A 19,880-nucleotide genomic window follows, 5' to 3' on the forward strand; every position below is an offset into this window, starting at 1 on the left:
AAAATTTAATGATAAACTAATATTTATATTTGAAAAGTCAAAATATTTCACCAACAAATGTAGATATAATATGTCTCGACGCCATCTAGTGGGAAATTCAACACTTAGAAAGCCTTTCCTACAAAAATAAATTTGGTTGTTTACAGGTGAAAAAATATAATAAGCAGTAATTGTCGATTAAAGTACTTGTACATATTGAATTATTTTGTACGTTGGGAATAAGACGTAGCTCAGTGGTCCAGAGCACCTGACCGACATCAGAAGGTTCAATTCCCGTCGGCGGCATTTTTTTTTACTCGGGAGATTTTTTCAATTTTTATTGATATTTCAGGCGAGTAATTATTGCTTATAATATATTTTTGCTATAAAATTATTAATGAAACAATTTATTATTGTTTATCTGTTCGAGAATTTCGCTATCTGAAAAATGTTTGATCGCTATCAGTAGAAGTAAGCAAAAATAGAATGCTCGCGGAAATTTCCAAAACACACTCTTAACTGTTTTTGATGGATTTTATTTAAATTATTATGTTATGTGAAAACCCCAAGATCTTCGCGAATCGCCACACATTGCCCGGAGGCACAAAAAACATTATCTAAATCCTCTATAACGTTGTGAAATTTGGAAGTAATGCTGAACTTAAATAATTGAAATGATCGCGGTCATGTTCGAAGAAATATAATTATTAAGTTGGGAACAAAATGAGAAAACAAGTCTTAGATTGTTAGATTGCTGGATCTTTTACCCTCAGGACTACAATAATTTTAAACTTTATTTAAGGGAATAATTCACGTTCTAATCTCTTCCCTGTAATCTTGTATATTATTAACTGAGACTGTTGTACTGTTTATTTTTTATTCATATTGCATATGTGGTATAATTTTGACACAATTATAATATTTCACCTGTAAACAACCAACTTTGGAGGAAAAGGTTTGTTAGTGCTAAATTTCCCACTAGATGGTGTCGAGATATATTATATCTACATTTGTTGGTGAAATATTTTGATTTGTCAAATATTAATTTTTTTTAATGATAAACTAGTGTTCATAAGACAAGTTTTAATAAAAAAAATTTTAATAACAAATTATTAAAAACAATATTTCAGGCTTATAATAATTTGTTATCCTTTGTGCTATTCATAAAAAACCTTGTCTTATAAACATTAGTTTATCATTAAAATATTATAACAATTTAAAATTATCTAATAATAATTTCAAAAAATTTTAAGAATTTTTTAAGACTAATTTAATAATAATTTTTAATTAAATTTCATTTTCATGTAAATTAGGAGTCTCAGGACTCTACTGTAAAAAAAAACTGTCAAAGCGTCACATTGTTTCTGACCAGAATTTAAAAAAAAACGAAACGTCTTGAATTTTTTTAGTAATTATTTTTACATAAAGATTCCTGAGGGGGTGCTTATCTCCGTATGTCATAAGAAGTCAGGGACGTCTACCCTGATGATGAACACTGTAACGCTTCTACGAAACGTTGGCTAAAGAAGGAGGAATCGAAACACGGCATAATTACCCACAACAACAGTCTACGTTCAACTTAGAGCTTTATATCAACATCATTAATCTACGTTAAAATAAAACAAATTGAACGGAATACATACACCTAAATTTACAGCATGAATACGTTTAATAAATGACGTATCATTCATTGTCAAAACTTGCTTTATGAATATTCAATTTTTGTCACATCATAACAGGGTCTGAAAATATCCTGAAGTACTGGAGATTCTAGGATAAGTGAGCTTACGAGCTCACCGAGTTCCGCCTAGTAAGTGGCTTACATCCACCGAATAAGAAAACAGATAGCATGGTATCGTGGGCGTGTCCGTAAGCTCAATAATTCCTACCGCTGATTCCCCGGGGTCTAGCACAGTGAAATCGATGACTTTAAAATTTCAGATCGATAGGCGTAACTACCGACGATTTTAATTTCACAATTGCACGGTTGCGCTGTTGATAGCCAAACCGATATTAATAACGTAATAAATTAGAACTCGATATACGCCAGCATCTCTCGATGAGTTCACGTTCCTAAACTTCAGACAGCTACGTAAAAGTTAAAAATACTAATAAATAATTGACAATGTCAAATTGAAACATTATATTTAATATAAATTGGCAGTTGGATTGTATTTTTGACATTAAAAAGAGAGAAGTTCATGGGGTCATTAGTCATGATCATGACTAAAAACTTGTCCTGATCATGACCAACAACTACGATGCTGGAACGAAATCGAACAATATGTTTTTATAAATGGATGCAAAAAATAAACTTCTTACATAACAGTGGTTTACAATTAGTTGAAAAATTGTAATAATCATTTAATTATTTAAGCTTAAATTTTCAGAAATAATATCTTAAAAATCGTTTATATTTTAAACATATAATTTGTAACATTAAAAATTTCAATATCTTCGATTATACACGGAGAAAAGTTACTGATAAAATATACTGTTAATTTATTGAAAATCTGTTTTAAACGTGACTGCAGGCCTTTGACAAATGAATTTACAGAGGTCCTAACAAAGTATCAGTTAAACGCTAATGTTTTGTGAGGTCGGCGGAACACGTGTTCATACAAATATTTGATATTGATATGACATACTGATACTGTCGCATTCCGTCATGAAATTTACTAGGAAAAGATCACACGTTCTTCATATGTTCTTAATGACTAATATTGTAACAGGAAATTGGCATTTTTTAACTGCATCTTTTTTCTCCGTGTAAGGCGGGGAATCTATTTAGTATTTATTTATTCATTTATTAATCGGAAAATCGACAGTTTACATTTATTTCAGTTAGTACATAAGTATTATATAGTAAAATAAAACCAATTATAGATTTCCTCCTTGTGACTTTACCTCTACTGAGACAGCATAATAAAGAATAAGTAAATTAATATGAAATCAAAAATTTATACAAAACAAAAGATTATATAAAACGAAGAATTTACAAAACAAAACATTTATAGCCATGGAGAGAGATTGTAGATACAAATCAAATAATAATAGAAATATAAACAAAAGAGACATTACATTATTCACAAACCATCAGAAAAATATTCTTTTATGAACCTCTTGTATTTGGTAAGTTCGCAACTGAAAATATCCACCTTGGATTACGCTATTGTAATTATTGCATAGTCTCTTCAGGCCAGAATGCTGCTTTCTGCTTATTCTGAATTGGCGAGTTGCTACATAATTTGTTTAAGAATGGTGACATTGAAATAGGTCTTTATGCCTAATGAGTCGAGTAGGTACTCTTTAATTGACCAGACGTCTAAACGCCGAAGAAGTTTACGGGCTGATATGATTTAGTGTACCGGCCTTTTGATCTAGGTTGGTTTGGTTTAATACACTTCCGGGGATGATATATTCAGTGTTAACACCCTTGCTGGGTGTTTGACAAAGGGGGTGGGGTGGTTGGGGGGAGGAACTCGGAGAAGATGGGGTGATTTCTGGTATCAATTTCACACGGATTAAGTATGCGACCCCCTTGACACAGAAAGCGCTAGATTGATATTTCCACTTGTAGTTTTTTTTGGTTTTATCGTTATTCTCATACTATTTTTTGCCGTGTCGGGTCGAGGGAACATGGTAAAAAATAATACATTCGAATTTAAAAGAGTTGTAAAGAATTTTTATAGACATTGAAGGGTCAATTTTCAATTTGGGAGGCGGGTGGTTTGGGTAACGGCGCCACGGGAACCATTTATTGGATGACCAACACCTCTGCCATAGGTCACCCCAAATGGTTCGCTGCGTTTGGTATGCCTGGGTTTATCGGGTGAGGTGTATTCGAGATGCGTCTGCCCACAAGTTGCAAGCTGTGCCAGATCGGGAGAGGCTGGTTTGGACAAATAATTTGACTTCTACAACTGATCTCGGCTTTGTGCCGCAGTTGGAGGGAAATATTGATATTTCCGTCACTTTTGGACGCACTAAACCCTAGATTACAGCCTAACCATCAAATATTTTACCTTCCCAGTACTTCCTATCTTTCCTTCACAGAACCTCCATCACAGCATCCCAAAAGATGACAAAAGCCCCCAGGGAAATTGTTTTTGATGAATTGTTCAAATTTTTGGAAACGTCCCATCCGAAATAAATGTTATTGTAACTATTGGGGTTTGATGTTCCAATACGTAACCAGGCGAGTAAGAGAGACAGTAATAAATGGGCTAGATCTAAAACGGTGACGTCGAATCTGCAGAAAAAGCATTTCTAGTGTGTATTATCAATTTTATTAGTGAGGTCCGATAATATACACTTCGGAAATATGTTCCTAATAGTCCCAAATTCTCGGAGCTAGTGCTTCTGGCATCCCCAATTGAGGTACCTTGCGCGGCTTGCAGAGAGTGGTGGTGAGAGGAGATGGGAAAGAGGACGGTTGGGATGTACCTGGCTATTCAAATACGGCTGAGGCCAGTAAAGAAATAAACAAAAAATAACAAGAAAGACAAACATTACCTGGTTACGAACATCCTGAGAATACTCGATTATTTTTTTAAGCAATTAGAGATAATGATATCCTCACTGGGATTTCACGTGCTAGGGATTTATTTACATTTTATTAAAATTTAGTAGTACGGATAATATGAAGTATTTATAAATATATAATGTAGTGTTTTTTTCTGATATAAATATATAACATAGTGTTTTTAGTGCAGTTGAATGGTTTCGGCTTCAGTCTGTATATGGTTTCAGTATATTTTCTATTGCTTATCTTCCTGTTTTATGTATCCAATTTTTTAATTGAGATTTAAAAGTTATAATAGTGTTGTGAGTTTTGTATGAGAGAAGGATTTTTTTTTTCGAGTTTAGTACCATTGTATAGGAAGCTTTTAGTCCCGAATGTTGCTTGTTGGATATGTTTTTGACCCTGATATATTGTGTTTATAAAATAATATATGAGTAAAAGAGTATTGTTTTTTTTTTTAATGATAAACTTATATTTGTAAGACATGATTTTATGCATAGCACAAAAGATAACAAATATTATAAGCAATAATTTGTTATCGTTTGTGCTATGCATCAAACCTTGTCTTATTAACATTAATTTATCATTAAAAAAATAATAATATTTGACAAGTTAAAATGTTTTCACGTAGGAAGTTTAGCACTAACAAAGCGTTTCCTACAAAAATAAAGTTGGTTGTTTACAGGTGAAAAAAATATAAAATGCAGTATTTTTTCAGAAAATTTTCCTCGATATGATATATAAAGATATATCCAAAGGACTTTTCGATTTCGGAGGACACATCTAGGTGTGTCTGTTTCAGTGGTCGTGCCCACACTCCTACATAACCCGATGGCTTCATAATACCGAAGGGTAAAAGATAAAAAGAAAATGACTTTTTTCAATTTTGAGATCACAGTGTTGACCCAGTTGATGGATTGGAAGTGTTGAACTATACTTTATTTTCGGCAGCGAAAATTAAAGACGATATTCTTTGGTAAAATAATAGTGTTACATTGTTGTGGAAGTCTTCTGTATTCTTATTTTGTTTAGTGTATTGTTAAATATTTTTCTTAAATAGGAATACACTTGAATATCGGGGATTTGCAGCCAATACCTCGGTCTGTCTAAGATTATGAGTTAATAATATATCTTTCAGAACATACGTCCGTTCAATAGGACACTATGAGTTATTCTGACGAGGGAAGGCACTTGTATTGAGTTCCTGGCCTGGAGATCGGGTAGCATTAGCTGTACTCGTATTTACCATTCGGGTATAGCCGACATGTTGTCTCTGTCATGTGGCGTTATTACGGCCACCTAAGGAAATATCTTTAAACTACTCTAAATAAATATCAATAAGTTAAGTCTGCAATTAAAATTTTGTATAGAAAAACGAATGGCAACTCAAATTTTAACATTATCACGGGAATCATTGTTGTATTGGATAATCAACACCTCTGCCATAGGTCGCCCCAAGTGGTTTGCTACGTTTAGTGTTTAGTAGGAATGCCCGGGTTTTTGGAGTGAGGTTTGTCCAGTAGGCCGGCTAGATTATTTTAATTTTAATTATAAGAATATCTCTGTATCATCATTAATTGGCCCTATACTACATGAGAAAACACTTATTTTATTGATATGTAATAACACTTTCAGGTGCCGCGGTTAATTTTAAATTCACAATAAAAGTTTTTTTTTTACATGATACTTGTAGCAAAAAACAATCTGAGTAACATTTATTTTTATTATCTATGTTGGCATGTGTGGGACTATTGTTTCGTTTTCACTCTTTCTTCTCTTTCTAGTGACTTCGGTTTAAACGAAATAAAAATTAATACTAAGCAAACAGAAACTAATTGTATTACACGCGACGCGTTTGAAACTCAAAATCAGTCACAGGCATCTATTTCTTGTTGCTATACTTATTTACAAAAAAAGCCAGGTTTGATTGGGAGAGGCTGGTTGATGGAGATCCTTTGACCTCTACAGCAGGAATCTTTTGACCCATCGCCTTGCACTTCAGTGGAAGGGATGGATTCCTCCGTTTGTAACTCCTTGATATACTGACGCAAAGATTCCTATCCACCCCTCATACATTTTTCCTTCCCAGAACTTCCAATCCTTTTGCTTCTTCGTAAGGAGTCTTCTTAAAAGACTTATACCCTTAGACGATCTAGACTTTCAGAGAAATTATTTTGGCATTGAATTATCCACCTCTTTTCTCCACACAGAATCCCAAAGAGACCCAGAATTAAAATATTTTCATCAGGACCTCCTGGGTGGAATTGATGTTGTAAAAATTGGGTATTAATTTCACCTATCGGGAGAAAGGAAAATAATTCTATTTTTATTAAATGTAAATAAATGGTAAGTATGTTTACCAGAAAAGGTTTTAATGCAAAACACAAAGGATTGCAAATTATTATAATCAATATTTATTACACTGAAACTGTGATGTCTGTACGAATGTGTATGAGTGCAAGCGAGATGGAATGCTTGCAAGATCTTATAAAAGGCGATGCACGTTAGTTGTGCGCCCTCTTTTGCTTCAAGCAACTCCCCAATAAATACCAAAACATAGATCACCTAAGAGTATTATTGCATACTACCCGACACACTACAATAAAGGCACGATAATAGTCCATACATTATAGAAACACAAATATAAATTGAAAAAATCTTCTGAGAATTACCGGTCAGCTGCACGGAACCACTGTGCTACGTCGGTTTATTTTAACCACCAAATAATTGTTTATTTATTTTAATATCAACGGTATAAAATATACCATGTACAGTAAATTATAAACAGTGGCATCAGAAAATATACAATTAACAAAAACTCTAGATGGATATAAAAAGTTAGAGATACAAGTACATGCAAAACTTATAGGTAGACTAGGTTAGATTAGTATTGATTGAAATATATTATATGATAGTAAAGATACATGATATAATATATTACAATAGCTAAAATGTATGCATTTATTTTCAGGTTTTGGTTGAAAGTAGTTAAGTGCCAATCAAGCTTTGGTCAATACGGTTGTATTAAATATTATTATTGACCCAAGTTTCCTCAGTTGCCCCAGGCAGTTCATTTTTACACTACTTACATTTTATTGGTCATGATTTAAAAGATATGATATTAAAGCCTTTTTGTACCTAGCTTCTGTGCAGTTAAACAGATCCGCTACATCTGCGTACCTATTACTAATTTCATGTAATCTAGGTACAAGCGAGTGTTTGAAATGTTCAGTCTTAGAATTATTACAATTAAAGAGGGTTTTAGAGCGAGTAGCTCTTATGGGTACATGAAATTCAATGAGGTTAGTTAAATCAAGGCTGTCTACACTACCATTTACAATTTTGAACATAAATATTAAGTCGGATATAATTCTTCGATCTGAGAGTTTTAGTAAATTTAATTTTTTCATTAAGTAATTATAGTTTATACTTTCAATGGGAATACCGAGTTTAAAGTTAATGTGTCTTAGGAATTTGTGTTGAATTTTTTCTATTGAATCTGAATGTATTTTATAATGTGGCGACCAGATCGAGGAGTTATATTCGACTTGACTTCGAACTAAAGATGTATACAAAATTTTCAAGGTTGAAACATTTCTGAAGCCTCTGGAGTTTCGAAGAATGAATCCAAGCATTTTCATTCCCTTATTGTTAATTGAGTTTATGTGAGATATAAAGTTTAATTTAGAGCCGAAAATGATGCCCAGGTCATTAATTTCTTCAATAAAGGTAAGGGTTCAGTTATTAAGTTCATATGAATAAATAATTGGTTGACTTATTTTGTAAAATACAAAATCTTATTGAATGGCACTTATTTATTCAGATATAGTTTATTTAGAGTGCACCAATTAATTAACATGGTTTAAGTTATTTCGTATAATCGTCTGCAAAAAGTAATACATTTATATCGTTATCAAATATATTAACAATATCGTTTATAAACAGTAAGACGAATAATAATTATTGAGCTAGCTGCGGGCATGAAGACATGCATATAAAAGAATTCTATGGTACTTTCACATGTCAGGGTTATGAATTTTGTTTTAAAAATATTACAACAACCTTTAGAAGAAAAATAAACACTGTGAGGTACATTTTATCAAGTGGAAAACACATTGGAATGTTACAATATCAAATATTTCAGAGTTCCCAAATTCTCTTGCCGACTTTTCTGATTTTCTTCGTAGAGAAAAGGAAAATCTCTCGCAAGAAATATTCGAGGAATTTACTAATAATATTTCTTGGCGAACTGAAAATATTTTCAGACGGTATAAATCAGTAATGGTGTCGCCAAAAAAAGTTTTCATGGTAGCAAGGCTAGCAGTTCACATTGGAGTGCTGATACCAACCCTGATGTGTAATGGCAGTGAGGTATGGAACTGTCAGAGGAATAATAAAAAGGTAACTGAATGCTATAAAAATGCGATATCTGAGGCGTATGTGTGTTAAACTATGTGTGATCGTTTGAGAAAGGCGGAGATTAGCAAATAATGCAAGGCTTATGTTAGAGTAATGAGTAATATTAGGAAAGGAACGCTTAAATGATTTGGTTTCCCACCAAGACAACATGAGTTCAATTCCTCTGCTTACTAAGTTTTCTATTTTTGCACAAGCAACATTCTCCGTTTATAATGTTGGTCGTAGAAGGAAGCAAGGCTAGCAGTCCATAATGGAGTGCTGGTACCTACCATGAAGAGAAAGGATGTAAGTCCACTGAACAGAATGCTGTATTAATGAGTTCCCTGAGACGAGTGTGTAGTAAAATTATATATAATTATCGTTTGAGAAATATGGAGATTGAATTTATTAAGTATCTCTTCAAATTATTGTTAATCCGGTTAGAAACGGGATTTTAGGACATTTTCTGTTAAACTTTTATTAAATTTCTAATATATCGGAACGCGTGTTCAAGCACCTTTATTTGCACTGCTAAAATATAAAGACGTAATGCGAAAATATTACGATTTTTATGAACACGTTCACCATTAGACTTGTCAAGTTATTCGTTGGGACTGCAATCCCGTTTTTAACCGGAATACGACTATTTCGAAGAGATTAAAAGAGTATACTACAAAAATCAGTGTTTGCAGAGCTAAAAATAGAAATTTCATCGTCTGACTGCAAAAAACTTAACCTTAGAGTTTCGACAGATATAATACATACAGAATTCCCGCTGAAATTGTGTCGCGCTTTACATGCTTGCGAATTATGTAACATTTTATTATTTGCACTTGACGGCGGCTCAAACCCGACAATAGAATTATTTTGTGTGACAGCTGTTCCGCCCTGGGAAACAGTTTCACATCGTAAAAGCTTTGAAATGAAGCCCAAAGCCGTGAACAGTTTTGCTGTTTGAAGTTCCTTCCCCGATTGCAATGGATTTCGGTAGAAAGTCGTAAAATCCAGCTGTGGTGAAATTTATCATATTCGGCAGGGCTGGGATTATTATTGTTATAAGAAGACATTTTATATACTCTGTAAGGTTTGCTATTATCACTTCATCATTTTATGAATTCAGTAGCGTAACAAGCACGAGGCGAAACACCCGAAAAATATTAAATACTTGCTGACTGTAATGCTGTCCGAAACGTTGGCTAGAGAAAGAGAAAGTGCAACACGGCATACTAACTAACTAACTAACTAACTAACCATCACGCCGTTTCCCCGCAGGGGTAGGCAGAGAGGACGGACCGCCAAACAACTCGGTCTTGGCACACACTCCTTGCCTCATTCACATTCATACATCGTCTCATACATACTCTTCTATTATTCTGACTCTTGACATGGCCCGACTCGAGTATCTGATTCACTTGATCGTGCCATGTCTTCCTCGGGCGTCCCCTACTTCTGCTACCATTCACATTTGCATCACATATCCTCCTTACACTCCTATCTTCGCTCATTCGCTCTACATGCCCAAACCATCTAAGCGTCCCTTTCTTAATCTTACTCATTACGCTTACATCAGCCTTGCACTCTTTGCGGATCTCCACATTCCTCACACGATCAAACATGGTTTTACCACACATACGCCTCAGGGATCTCATTTCAACAGCATTTAATCTACTTTCATCCTTTCTTTGCCAGTTCCATGCCTCACTTCCATACATCAAGGTAGGTACCAGCACTCCGTTGTGGACTGCTAACTTCGCTTTTTTGGACAATTTTTTGTTAGCGCCTACGGCGTTTAGTCCTCCATTAACGGAATTACCTGCATTTACCCTTCTTTCGATATCTCTGTCAGCCTTCCCATCTCTCGTAAACATACTTCCTAAATACACAAACTCATCCACCTGCTCCAAGTATTCCCCATTCACAATTATATTGCACACTGTTTTCGTACTCTCTCTTTCAAACACCATTACTTTAGACTTACTTACATTCATCATTAACTCATTCTTCATGCATACTTCGTTCATCTTAGACACGAGAGACTGTAGATCATCTATACTATTAGCAATCAGCACCGCATCATCAGCATACAACAGGCAACATACTTTCAAATTATTCAAATTCGCGCCCAATCCCACCTCTTTCAATTCTTGCATACAATTATCCATGTATAGATTGAATAACCACGGCGACATTACGCAGCCTTGTTTAACACCTTTTGTGATATCAAACCACCCCGTAAAACCACCGTTTACCCTAACACATGCAACGCTTCCCTCATACAGAGACGCAATTGCCTGAGTCAGATTCGTATTCACTCCATACTTGGACAACACCTTCCATAGCTTTTTCCTGTCGACTCGGTCGTATGCTTTTTGTAAATCTACAAAGGCACAGAAAAGTTTCTGGTTTTTTGCCAGAAACTTCTCAGTGAGCATACGCAATGAGAAGATCTGGTCCATGCACCCCCTTCCACTCATAAAAGCACCTTGCACATCCCATATTTTATCCTTTGTTTCCTTTCTTACTCTTTCAATCAAAATTCTACCATACAGCTTGCCAACTGAACTAAGCAGGCTAATAGCCCTATGATTCCCACATTCCATACGTGACCCTTTACCTTTGTATAATGGCATGATCACAGCCCTTCTCCAATCTAAAGGCGTGTAACCTTCCTTTAAACATTGGTTAAAAAGATTGCACAACCATGTGAGAATTACACGGCTACCTCCTTTAAAATATTCAGCAGCAATATTGTCAAACCCAACAGCCTTACCATTCTTCATACATTTAATCGAGCTTTCTATCTCATCCATGCTAATTTCGGTAACATTCACTCCATCGTCATTCATATCTGATTCGCCGCTGGAATCACTGTCACTCACTTCGCTTTCGAAGACTTCCTCGAAATAATTCATCCATCTCTCTTTTATTTTTTCCTCATTCGTCAACATTTTTCCATCTTTTGATTTTATCACTTTCATGCTTCCGTTTTCTGGGCCACTCCGGGACCTTTTGACTTCTTTCCAAAACAACTTAATGTTTTCTTGGAAATGGTTTGTCATTTTCATTCCTTCTTCCTCTTCCAGGCGTTTCTTTCGTTCTTTCACTCCAACTCTTACTTTTTTCTTACATTCCTTATATACTTCTTTCGCTCGATACTTCTCTTCGCTGGAAGCACTGCCAGCCGCAATCAGACACAACCATGCTTTCTTCTTTTCTGAGACCAGTGCTTTAATCTCATCATCCCACCATGCATCACCTTTCTTCCTACCTTGCGTACTTATTCCACAAACCTCCCTAGCAGATTCACAAAGACACACTTTTATGTGGTTCCATGTTTCGTCTATGCTTAGACCATCCATTTCCTTCGCATTCAATCTTATCTCTGCACAATTCACATACTTACTTCTCACATTATCGTTTTGCAGTTTTTCTATTTTGACTCTTGTCGGAGCTGGTACCGTTTTCACTTTAGAGCGCCAACCGCGAAAGAGGTTTACTCTCGACACTACAAGAAAGTGGTCAGTTTCGACCTCAGCCCCTCTGAAAACTCTTGTGTCCTCGGTAACAGCTCTCAACCTAGAGTCAATTACTACAAAATCAATAATTGACCTCTCATTTCCTCTTTCCCACGTATATTGGTGGATACCTTTATGATCGAAGAAAGTATTCGACACAAACAGGTTCCACTCTAAACATACTTCAAGCATTCTGTTCCCGTTGTCATTCGTTCTTTTATCCCCAAACATACCTAAGACCGAATCAAATCCGTCACGTCTAATTCCCACCCACCCATTCAAATCGCCTGCCATTATAATCCTTTCGTTCATATTTTGTAGTCTCATTACAACATTCACACCAGTCCAAAAATCATCTTTCACTTCATCGCTTTCAGAATTAACAGGGGCGTAGCAAATAACAAGAAACACCCTTGTCAAACCGATTTTAAATCTGATCCACATTATTCTCGGACTAACACATTCATACTGCAACATACATTCAATCATTCTGGGAGACAGTAGCGCTGCAACACCTTGACAAGCCCTCTCCGTATCTGGTCTCCCAGACCAAATGACGAGCCTATCATTATGCTGCATTGTACCGCTACCTTTTTTCATACTCTCTGTTATACAAAGTACGTCCAAACATTTGCTCACCATAGTATCACACAGTTCGTTCATCTTTCTTTCCATTCCTCCTCTAATGTTCCATGTACCAATTCGACATTGATCACGTTCCGTCCTCCTCTTTGCGCCACCGAAGGGTTGGCGATGTGATGGATAGCGAACCTCATCGACATCTTTGTCGGCCATTCCCTTCCAAGTACTACTTAAACATCTTACTTATACAACTTATCATATCGTTACACACATAAAACAAATAATACATATTTATACGCTTAATATAACATTTAACTTAACAAATAAACTACCACTAAAAATAGTTATTTTATCACTATATAATTGTTTTAAAACACTCCATGTAGACAGCAAACCAAAGAGCGCGGGTTGAGTCCGATTTCATCCTTCATTTCCGATGTCATTATTCCACGCGCGGAAGGGCACGAGCGGTGGGGAGCGGAGGTTGCGGCAGGGGTTGCATGAGTCGCCAAATGACTCTTTTCTTGTGCGGGTTCAGGGTAGATTCCGAGAAACGATGATTCTGTGGCCTAAGCAGTGTCATATGGCCCACACACATGGCCCACATTTTATAACGGCACTGTATAAGCACTGTATGCGTCGGACAGCGGGGTTTGCAGTATTGGTGCGGGTGGACGAGGGGCAAGGGGCAAGGGCCGAAGGGATGATCACATCTGGTGAATGTTCAAAGCACTGATCTCGTATTATAGGCACAGGAATTCACACATCTTAGGATTAACAATATTATTTGTCACCTTTTCTTAAAGTCGTTATACGTCCACACTGGTCACAGTAAAATTAGTTTTTAGTACACTTAAGCAACTTAAATACAGTAAGGAACATTTATTGACACTTTTAAGGGCGGAATATATGAAATTTCCCTTGTAATTGTCGAAGAAAGACGGCATACTACCCCAAAAATTAATCAATATATTGAAAGCATTCAGTGAAGAACGAATATTAACGTTATAATTTATATAGATTGCATCGCATTAAATAGGTTTTTTGAAAGCGAAGTCATTTTATAATCAGAACTGATTCCCAAAGGTATAAAATGTTATTTCCATGTTTTTACCTTTACAAGATAAAAATCAATCACTTTTCGGCTCGGAAGTTATTACAGACATCTGTAATAAAATCTGCTGAGAAAAATCATAACAGATTCTATCCCGAGATTCACGAGACTCCCAATCCCAGGATATTAATTCCTCCCTTGGGACAGATTTTTCTTCTCTCCGCCACTGACTTATAAATTATAACTAACTTCATCAATTCGTTTTCTGCAGGAGTAGATAAATCGAATAGATCACCAAACAGACCTGTTTTGTCTGCACTGACTTAATATTTTTTTTATTTACGCGAGTCGTGTGAATCTTTTTTTTCAGTAAAATGTCTTTTAAAACTTAAAAAAATAAATAACTCTAAAAAAGTTGGTTTGCCTGAGGATTGAACCCTCCTCCTTGGAAACTGGAGTCAACAACGCTAACACCTAAACCAAATTTTAATTGGTTAGTACCGACAATTATTTCGTATGTTATTATTATTATTATTAACTGTTGAAAATTTGTATTTAATTTTTTTTTTAAATCCCAAATGCTATAAACCTTCTTGAACCAGTGATATTATTACATCCTCATTTAGGGTATTTTGTGAGGCTGAAGATGAGAGAGAGGAAGGTGCGGGAGTACCAGGTGGTCACCAAACATGGCTAAAGCCATTTCAAGCAACGTTTTAATTCTGAATGGTGGTCTTACACCAGGGCGATACTGAGAGTATTTTCCAATCTAGTTTCTTTCCACCTCTTCAATACTAGCTATCCGGCGTTGCCCGGGGACTTATAAATGATTTCGGGTAAGATTTCGGCAATCAGAAGGCTACGGGTTCAATTCCCGTCGGGTGCATATATTTTTTCTCGGAATTTTTTTTCAATTTATATGGGTGTTTCAGGCTACTAATTATTGCTTAAAAATAAAACATAATAGATGATTTAAAAAATTAGATGTATGCAGATTAATTACTAGACATTTCACCCCTAGTGCGCGTTCCTATAATTGAGACCTAAAAACAATGAATAGCAATTATAGTTGCGCGTGAGGTTTAAAATTGAATAGCCTTAAAATGTGTACCCTTCACCCCCCCTTTGCCCCTTGTCCCCTTTCCTGAACCGGGCCAAAAGACAAGGAGCATTGTTATCGTTGCATCTTGGTCTGCGAACATTCGTGTCATCTTGTGAATGCATATGTTGAATTCGGCTGTGATTGTTTTGGAGCACACATCGTCCAGTGAAACGTTTAACCCGCCGCATTGAATGTCACTGTTTTGTTTTGTGTTAAGTGAGCGAATGTTTAAAGGGAATTGCCCTTAATTGTATGCAAGCTGATAAGTGTAAATAAAGGAACCAGCGGCTAAGGAGGACGAGACCAGGGTAAGTTTTTGGCCTTTCCCAATCATTTCCTCTTGCAAACACTATGGCAAATTCAATTCATTTTTGTTTTGTCTAAGTCTTTATCGCACTTTACCGCAACCACCAAAAAACGCACCACCAAATTATATACTTTAATAATGTATTCCGGGTGTTCTTATGGATTAAAACTTTTCCCACAGTTATGATAGCAGAATATAAATATAAACAACCCGACTTAGGTGTAATTAAAACCACTTACCGTTGGTGAAAGTCATTTTCAGTTAGTTCGGCTTACCTGAAAAGAATAAAAAAATATTTATAAATTATTAAGTTTGATAGAAGAGAAATGATATTGTTGACTGAACCATAATATGTATCTCACAAAATTATGTTCGTGCATTTCCGCACCCAATCTTTATCCAATTACCTGCCACTGTCTGATAGTGTAGAGTACCTACACCAGTGACATTTGCAAAAATTGATTATAATTTTTTTTATTTTTTTTTTATTTGGTACGTACAATATTTTTTACATTTTAAGTTTTCCAGTAATGTAGGCCTCACTGGGTGGCTTTCCCGTGCTGAGGCCTACATTTTATAATATGAAAATATGATCTACATAATACATTTAAAGAGAAAATAATACATTTAAAATTAAAAATACGTAATACATAATAATATATTTAAAATTAAAAAAATAATACATTGAAAATAATCTTGTGTGTTTGTGAGTGATGTGTATTTATATTGGTTTTGTGTGTTACGTGTAGGTTTTATTTTTATTTTATGCTATGACATTTTGGTAATATTGTCTTTTTTGTTCTTTAATCCATTTTGTAATTTTGTCTATGAATTTATTTTTACTTTCCTCAATTTTAATTTCAAGTTTTACACTGTTGAAAGCTTTTATAGCATGGTATTGGTAGTGTCTTTGTCCAAAGCTTGAATTTACTGTCGGAGTTTTTATGTTTTCTTTGTACGCTTGTCTGACTGGTCTGTTAGTGTTATTTTGTGTATGTTGAAATTTATTTTTTTTGTCAAAAATGTAGTTAAGTAGTGTTTTAACGTATAATTGGCGTATATCTAGTACGCCACAGCTGTTGAATATTTGGTCTGTATCTACAAAAAAAAATTTCTACGTTTTATAAATTTTAAAGTAAATATCCCTGTCGAAGACTTAAAATACAATTTCTTATTAAATACTCGATTAAACGTTCTTATTCAAAATACTTAACTCTAAATTCGACTGTTGTGAACTCCTGCAACTTATAAACATACATACACCCACAGTAACAACACGACAAAATACAATATTCTACAGCAGCACACATAAGCGTAACTACATTGCCCACTCTCCGATACAACGACTTCACACCATGGGAAATCATTACTTGGGTGATGTTGACATATTCAATACCAACTTGGCAAGTTTTGTGGATCATTTAAAACATTTATTTCAACAATACTCCTAAACACATCATGTAAACCTACAAATAACTGTAATTTTCTGTTTTTTTTTCTTGTGTTTGTATGACTTGTTCCATAGCTTTTATCAAATGTAATTTTATTCTTATTTTTTATGTTTCAAAGTATCTGTCAAATTAAAATTATACTACCAACCATGTAAAAGCCCTATGGGCGTTAAATAAATAAATAAAAATAAATTTGGCTTTTACCATTTTCTGCATCTTAGATACAATGTTTATGAAAAAATGCTCATCTCAACGGCAGATAATTTAGTTGTCTACCAAATTCTTACTCTATGATTTTTCTAAATCTTCTAGAACAGAGAATGAACAGGTCGGGGGAAATGCTACAACTGACCCCTACCCCGGGATTAGTTGTACCAGTAGCGGAATTCAAATTTAAACACAGAATTGTGGAATATGTGAAATTTTGAAATATTGTTAACATATGTTCCTGCATTCCTCCACCCGACCCAATTTTCTGTCCCTGTCCGAGAGTGTGAAATACCTACACCAGTGACATTTGTAACAATTTGCAACATATGTTCCTACATTCCCCCACCAAAACCAATTCCCTGTCCCTGCCTGAAAGTGTGGAATACCTACACACATCTTTGACATAAGCACACACTTCGCCACAATCTTTACACATCTGCCCTGATGACGAACAATGTAATACTGTCCGAAATGTCGGCAACACCGCATTGTACCCCAAAAATAACTTACTATAGTGTATTTTTGTTATTTTTTTTGTGGTTTTATGCCGTGTTGCGCTACACCTTCTTTAATCAACGTTTCGGACATCGTTACAGTGTCCATCATCAGGGCAGATGTGTACTATAGTGTAATCGATATTCAAGAATCAAAATTTCGAACGAAGTTGTGAAGATTTTATAACTAGTACGTTTAGTAAAATGTTAACTTTTAGTGTTTAAAAGATTACCACATAAAAACAATGTTAAATCTGCAGCTACTCATAAAGCATGTTGTATAAAATCAGCTTAAAGCGTGTTCCTAAGTACCACAGAGTAGTTTATTCCTAGACAGGTGACGATTATTTGGCGGTAAATGTAACCAGGGGTGAAGGACGAATGAATCCATTACCCCCACTGCGGTGCAGGAGAGTCCGACTGGAGAGGTCTAAAGGTCTTATGGTTATTTTGAATAAGTGTTATTTTCTTCTTCTTTCTAATAATTAAATAGTTCACTCCACGTGGTTCGCTATTTTTGGTGATTTAGCGGGTTAACGGGGTGAGGTTTGTCTAGAGTTTGCTCACCTACTGCGTGGCTGGTCGGATAGGGAGAGACTGGCTGAGGAAGACCTCTTCAACTAGTCTCTCTCTCGACTCACTGCCGTGTACCGCAGTGGGAGAGATGGATTCGTGCGTACGTTACTGGACACATTGACCCTCAGAATCCTACCAATTTCAGTAAAAATATAAGCAAATATAGCGCACAGAGTTTTGGCGGCCGGGTGAAAAGAGCCTTCTTTCCATGCAAGAGCTTCATGGCGTATCGCCACGATTGCTACTAAAGAGTCGGTTTAACCTTCCCTTAGGTGCGCTAAAAGATATTTCACATAGAAAATTGACCTGACTCTGGAAACAAGGAAACGCCCACAGCACAGTTTTGTCGGTATTTGACTTCAGTTGTACGCACTTATTTGGTAAAACCGTTTTATTTCCTCCATAAAGGGCAGATAAAGTAATGTTCCCAAGTCTTTTACTGTGGATTTCAAAATGTGACGGATCTTATTTGTACACGAGTACAAGACAAACAAAAGTATGCAGGGGTAGACTAACTATGGAAGGCGAACCATTTTTTTACTGAATGAACTATCAAACAAACTTATTGACAGTGAATCTGTCGCTATGTAAATTATTTTAACTCTGGTTTGGTTGGTAAGTGTCATTTTCAAAATGAACACATTTGATACATATTTTTTTTACATTTCCACACGGGAACAGCCCCAGGCCCAGGTGCGACAATTTAGCTTTTTGACGCAGCCACCGAGGTGGAAATGGGCCTCATCACTCAAGATGATTTGCATTTGATTCACTCAAGTGAATTTTAATAATTTAAATGCGTTGTTGAAGCGTGTATCGTTATATTTTTATCAATGGCGTAGTTTCTACTTGTCAAATATCAAAAAATAACAGCTACAAAAGTAACATCTACCGAAATAGCGGGCTATTCAAAATAACACCTCTTATTGGAAAACCCTATATTAGGAAGCTTTGCCTGTCCAAATAGGAAAGTTTCCCGTTCCAGGACAGAGAAATTGACAGGTGTACTTCATATTATTCCTTAAGTTATTTACATAAATACATTACAAAATATTTCATTTTTCTCTGCAACTAAGTTGTGCAATGCAGAAAAAAGTAGAAATGGACTTTTTTTATTTATTTATTTATTTGACGCTCAGAGGGCTTTTACATGTAGGTGGTACAATTTTGATGACAGACAATTTTGAAACATGAGAAAGAAATAATAAAAAGAAAATTATATTAAAAAATAATATATGCAAGAAACAAAATTAAAAAGAACAAGAACATAAATTTAAAAAAATACAGCGATATGACTGGTTTACAAAAATACAACTTCGAATAGTGTTGAAATCAATCTTTGGTTTACAACTTCGAATAGTGTTGAAATCAATCTTTGGTTTACAACTTCGAATAGTGTTGAAATCAATCTTTGGTTGAAATAAATCTTTTACGTGTCCACAAAATTCGCAAAGTTAATATTAAATATCGTCGCCGTAGATGCCAAGAGAGTCAAGCCACAAAACCAGAAAGCTGAGAAAACGGCCCTCAAAGATTTTTGGCTACAAAAAAATCACATTTTTTTGTCATAACTTTTTTGTTTTTAAAGATAGAAGAGTGTAATTTTAGACATAGATATTTTGTGATGTTATCTTTTTATTAGTTAGATTGAATAAATGTAAAAAACAGTATTATAAAAGTTATTTGG

The 19,880-nt window shown here is 35.1% G+C and overlaps 1 protein-coding gene across 1 annotated transcript in view; it reads right to left on the reverse strand.

Moving 5' to 3' along the window:
- The window catches only part of LOC149415148 (uncharacterized), a 610,989-nt gene that overhangs the window by 370,386 nt on the left and 220,723 nt on the right, over positions 1-19,880 (reverse strand). The window lies entirely within an intron of this gene.

Source organism: Hesperophylax consimilis, chromosome 19 (genome assembly GCF_061612785.1).
Source record: "Hesperophylax consimilis isolate HC1 chromosome 19, BYU_Hcon_1.0, whole genome shotgun sequence".
NCBI lineage: Eukaryota > Metazoa > Arthropoda > Insecta > Trichoptera > Limnephilidae > Hesperophylax > Hesperophylax consimilis.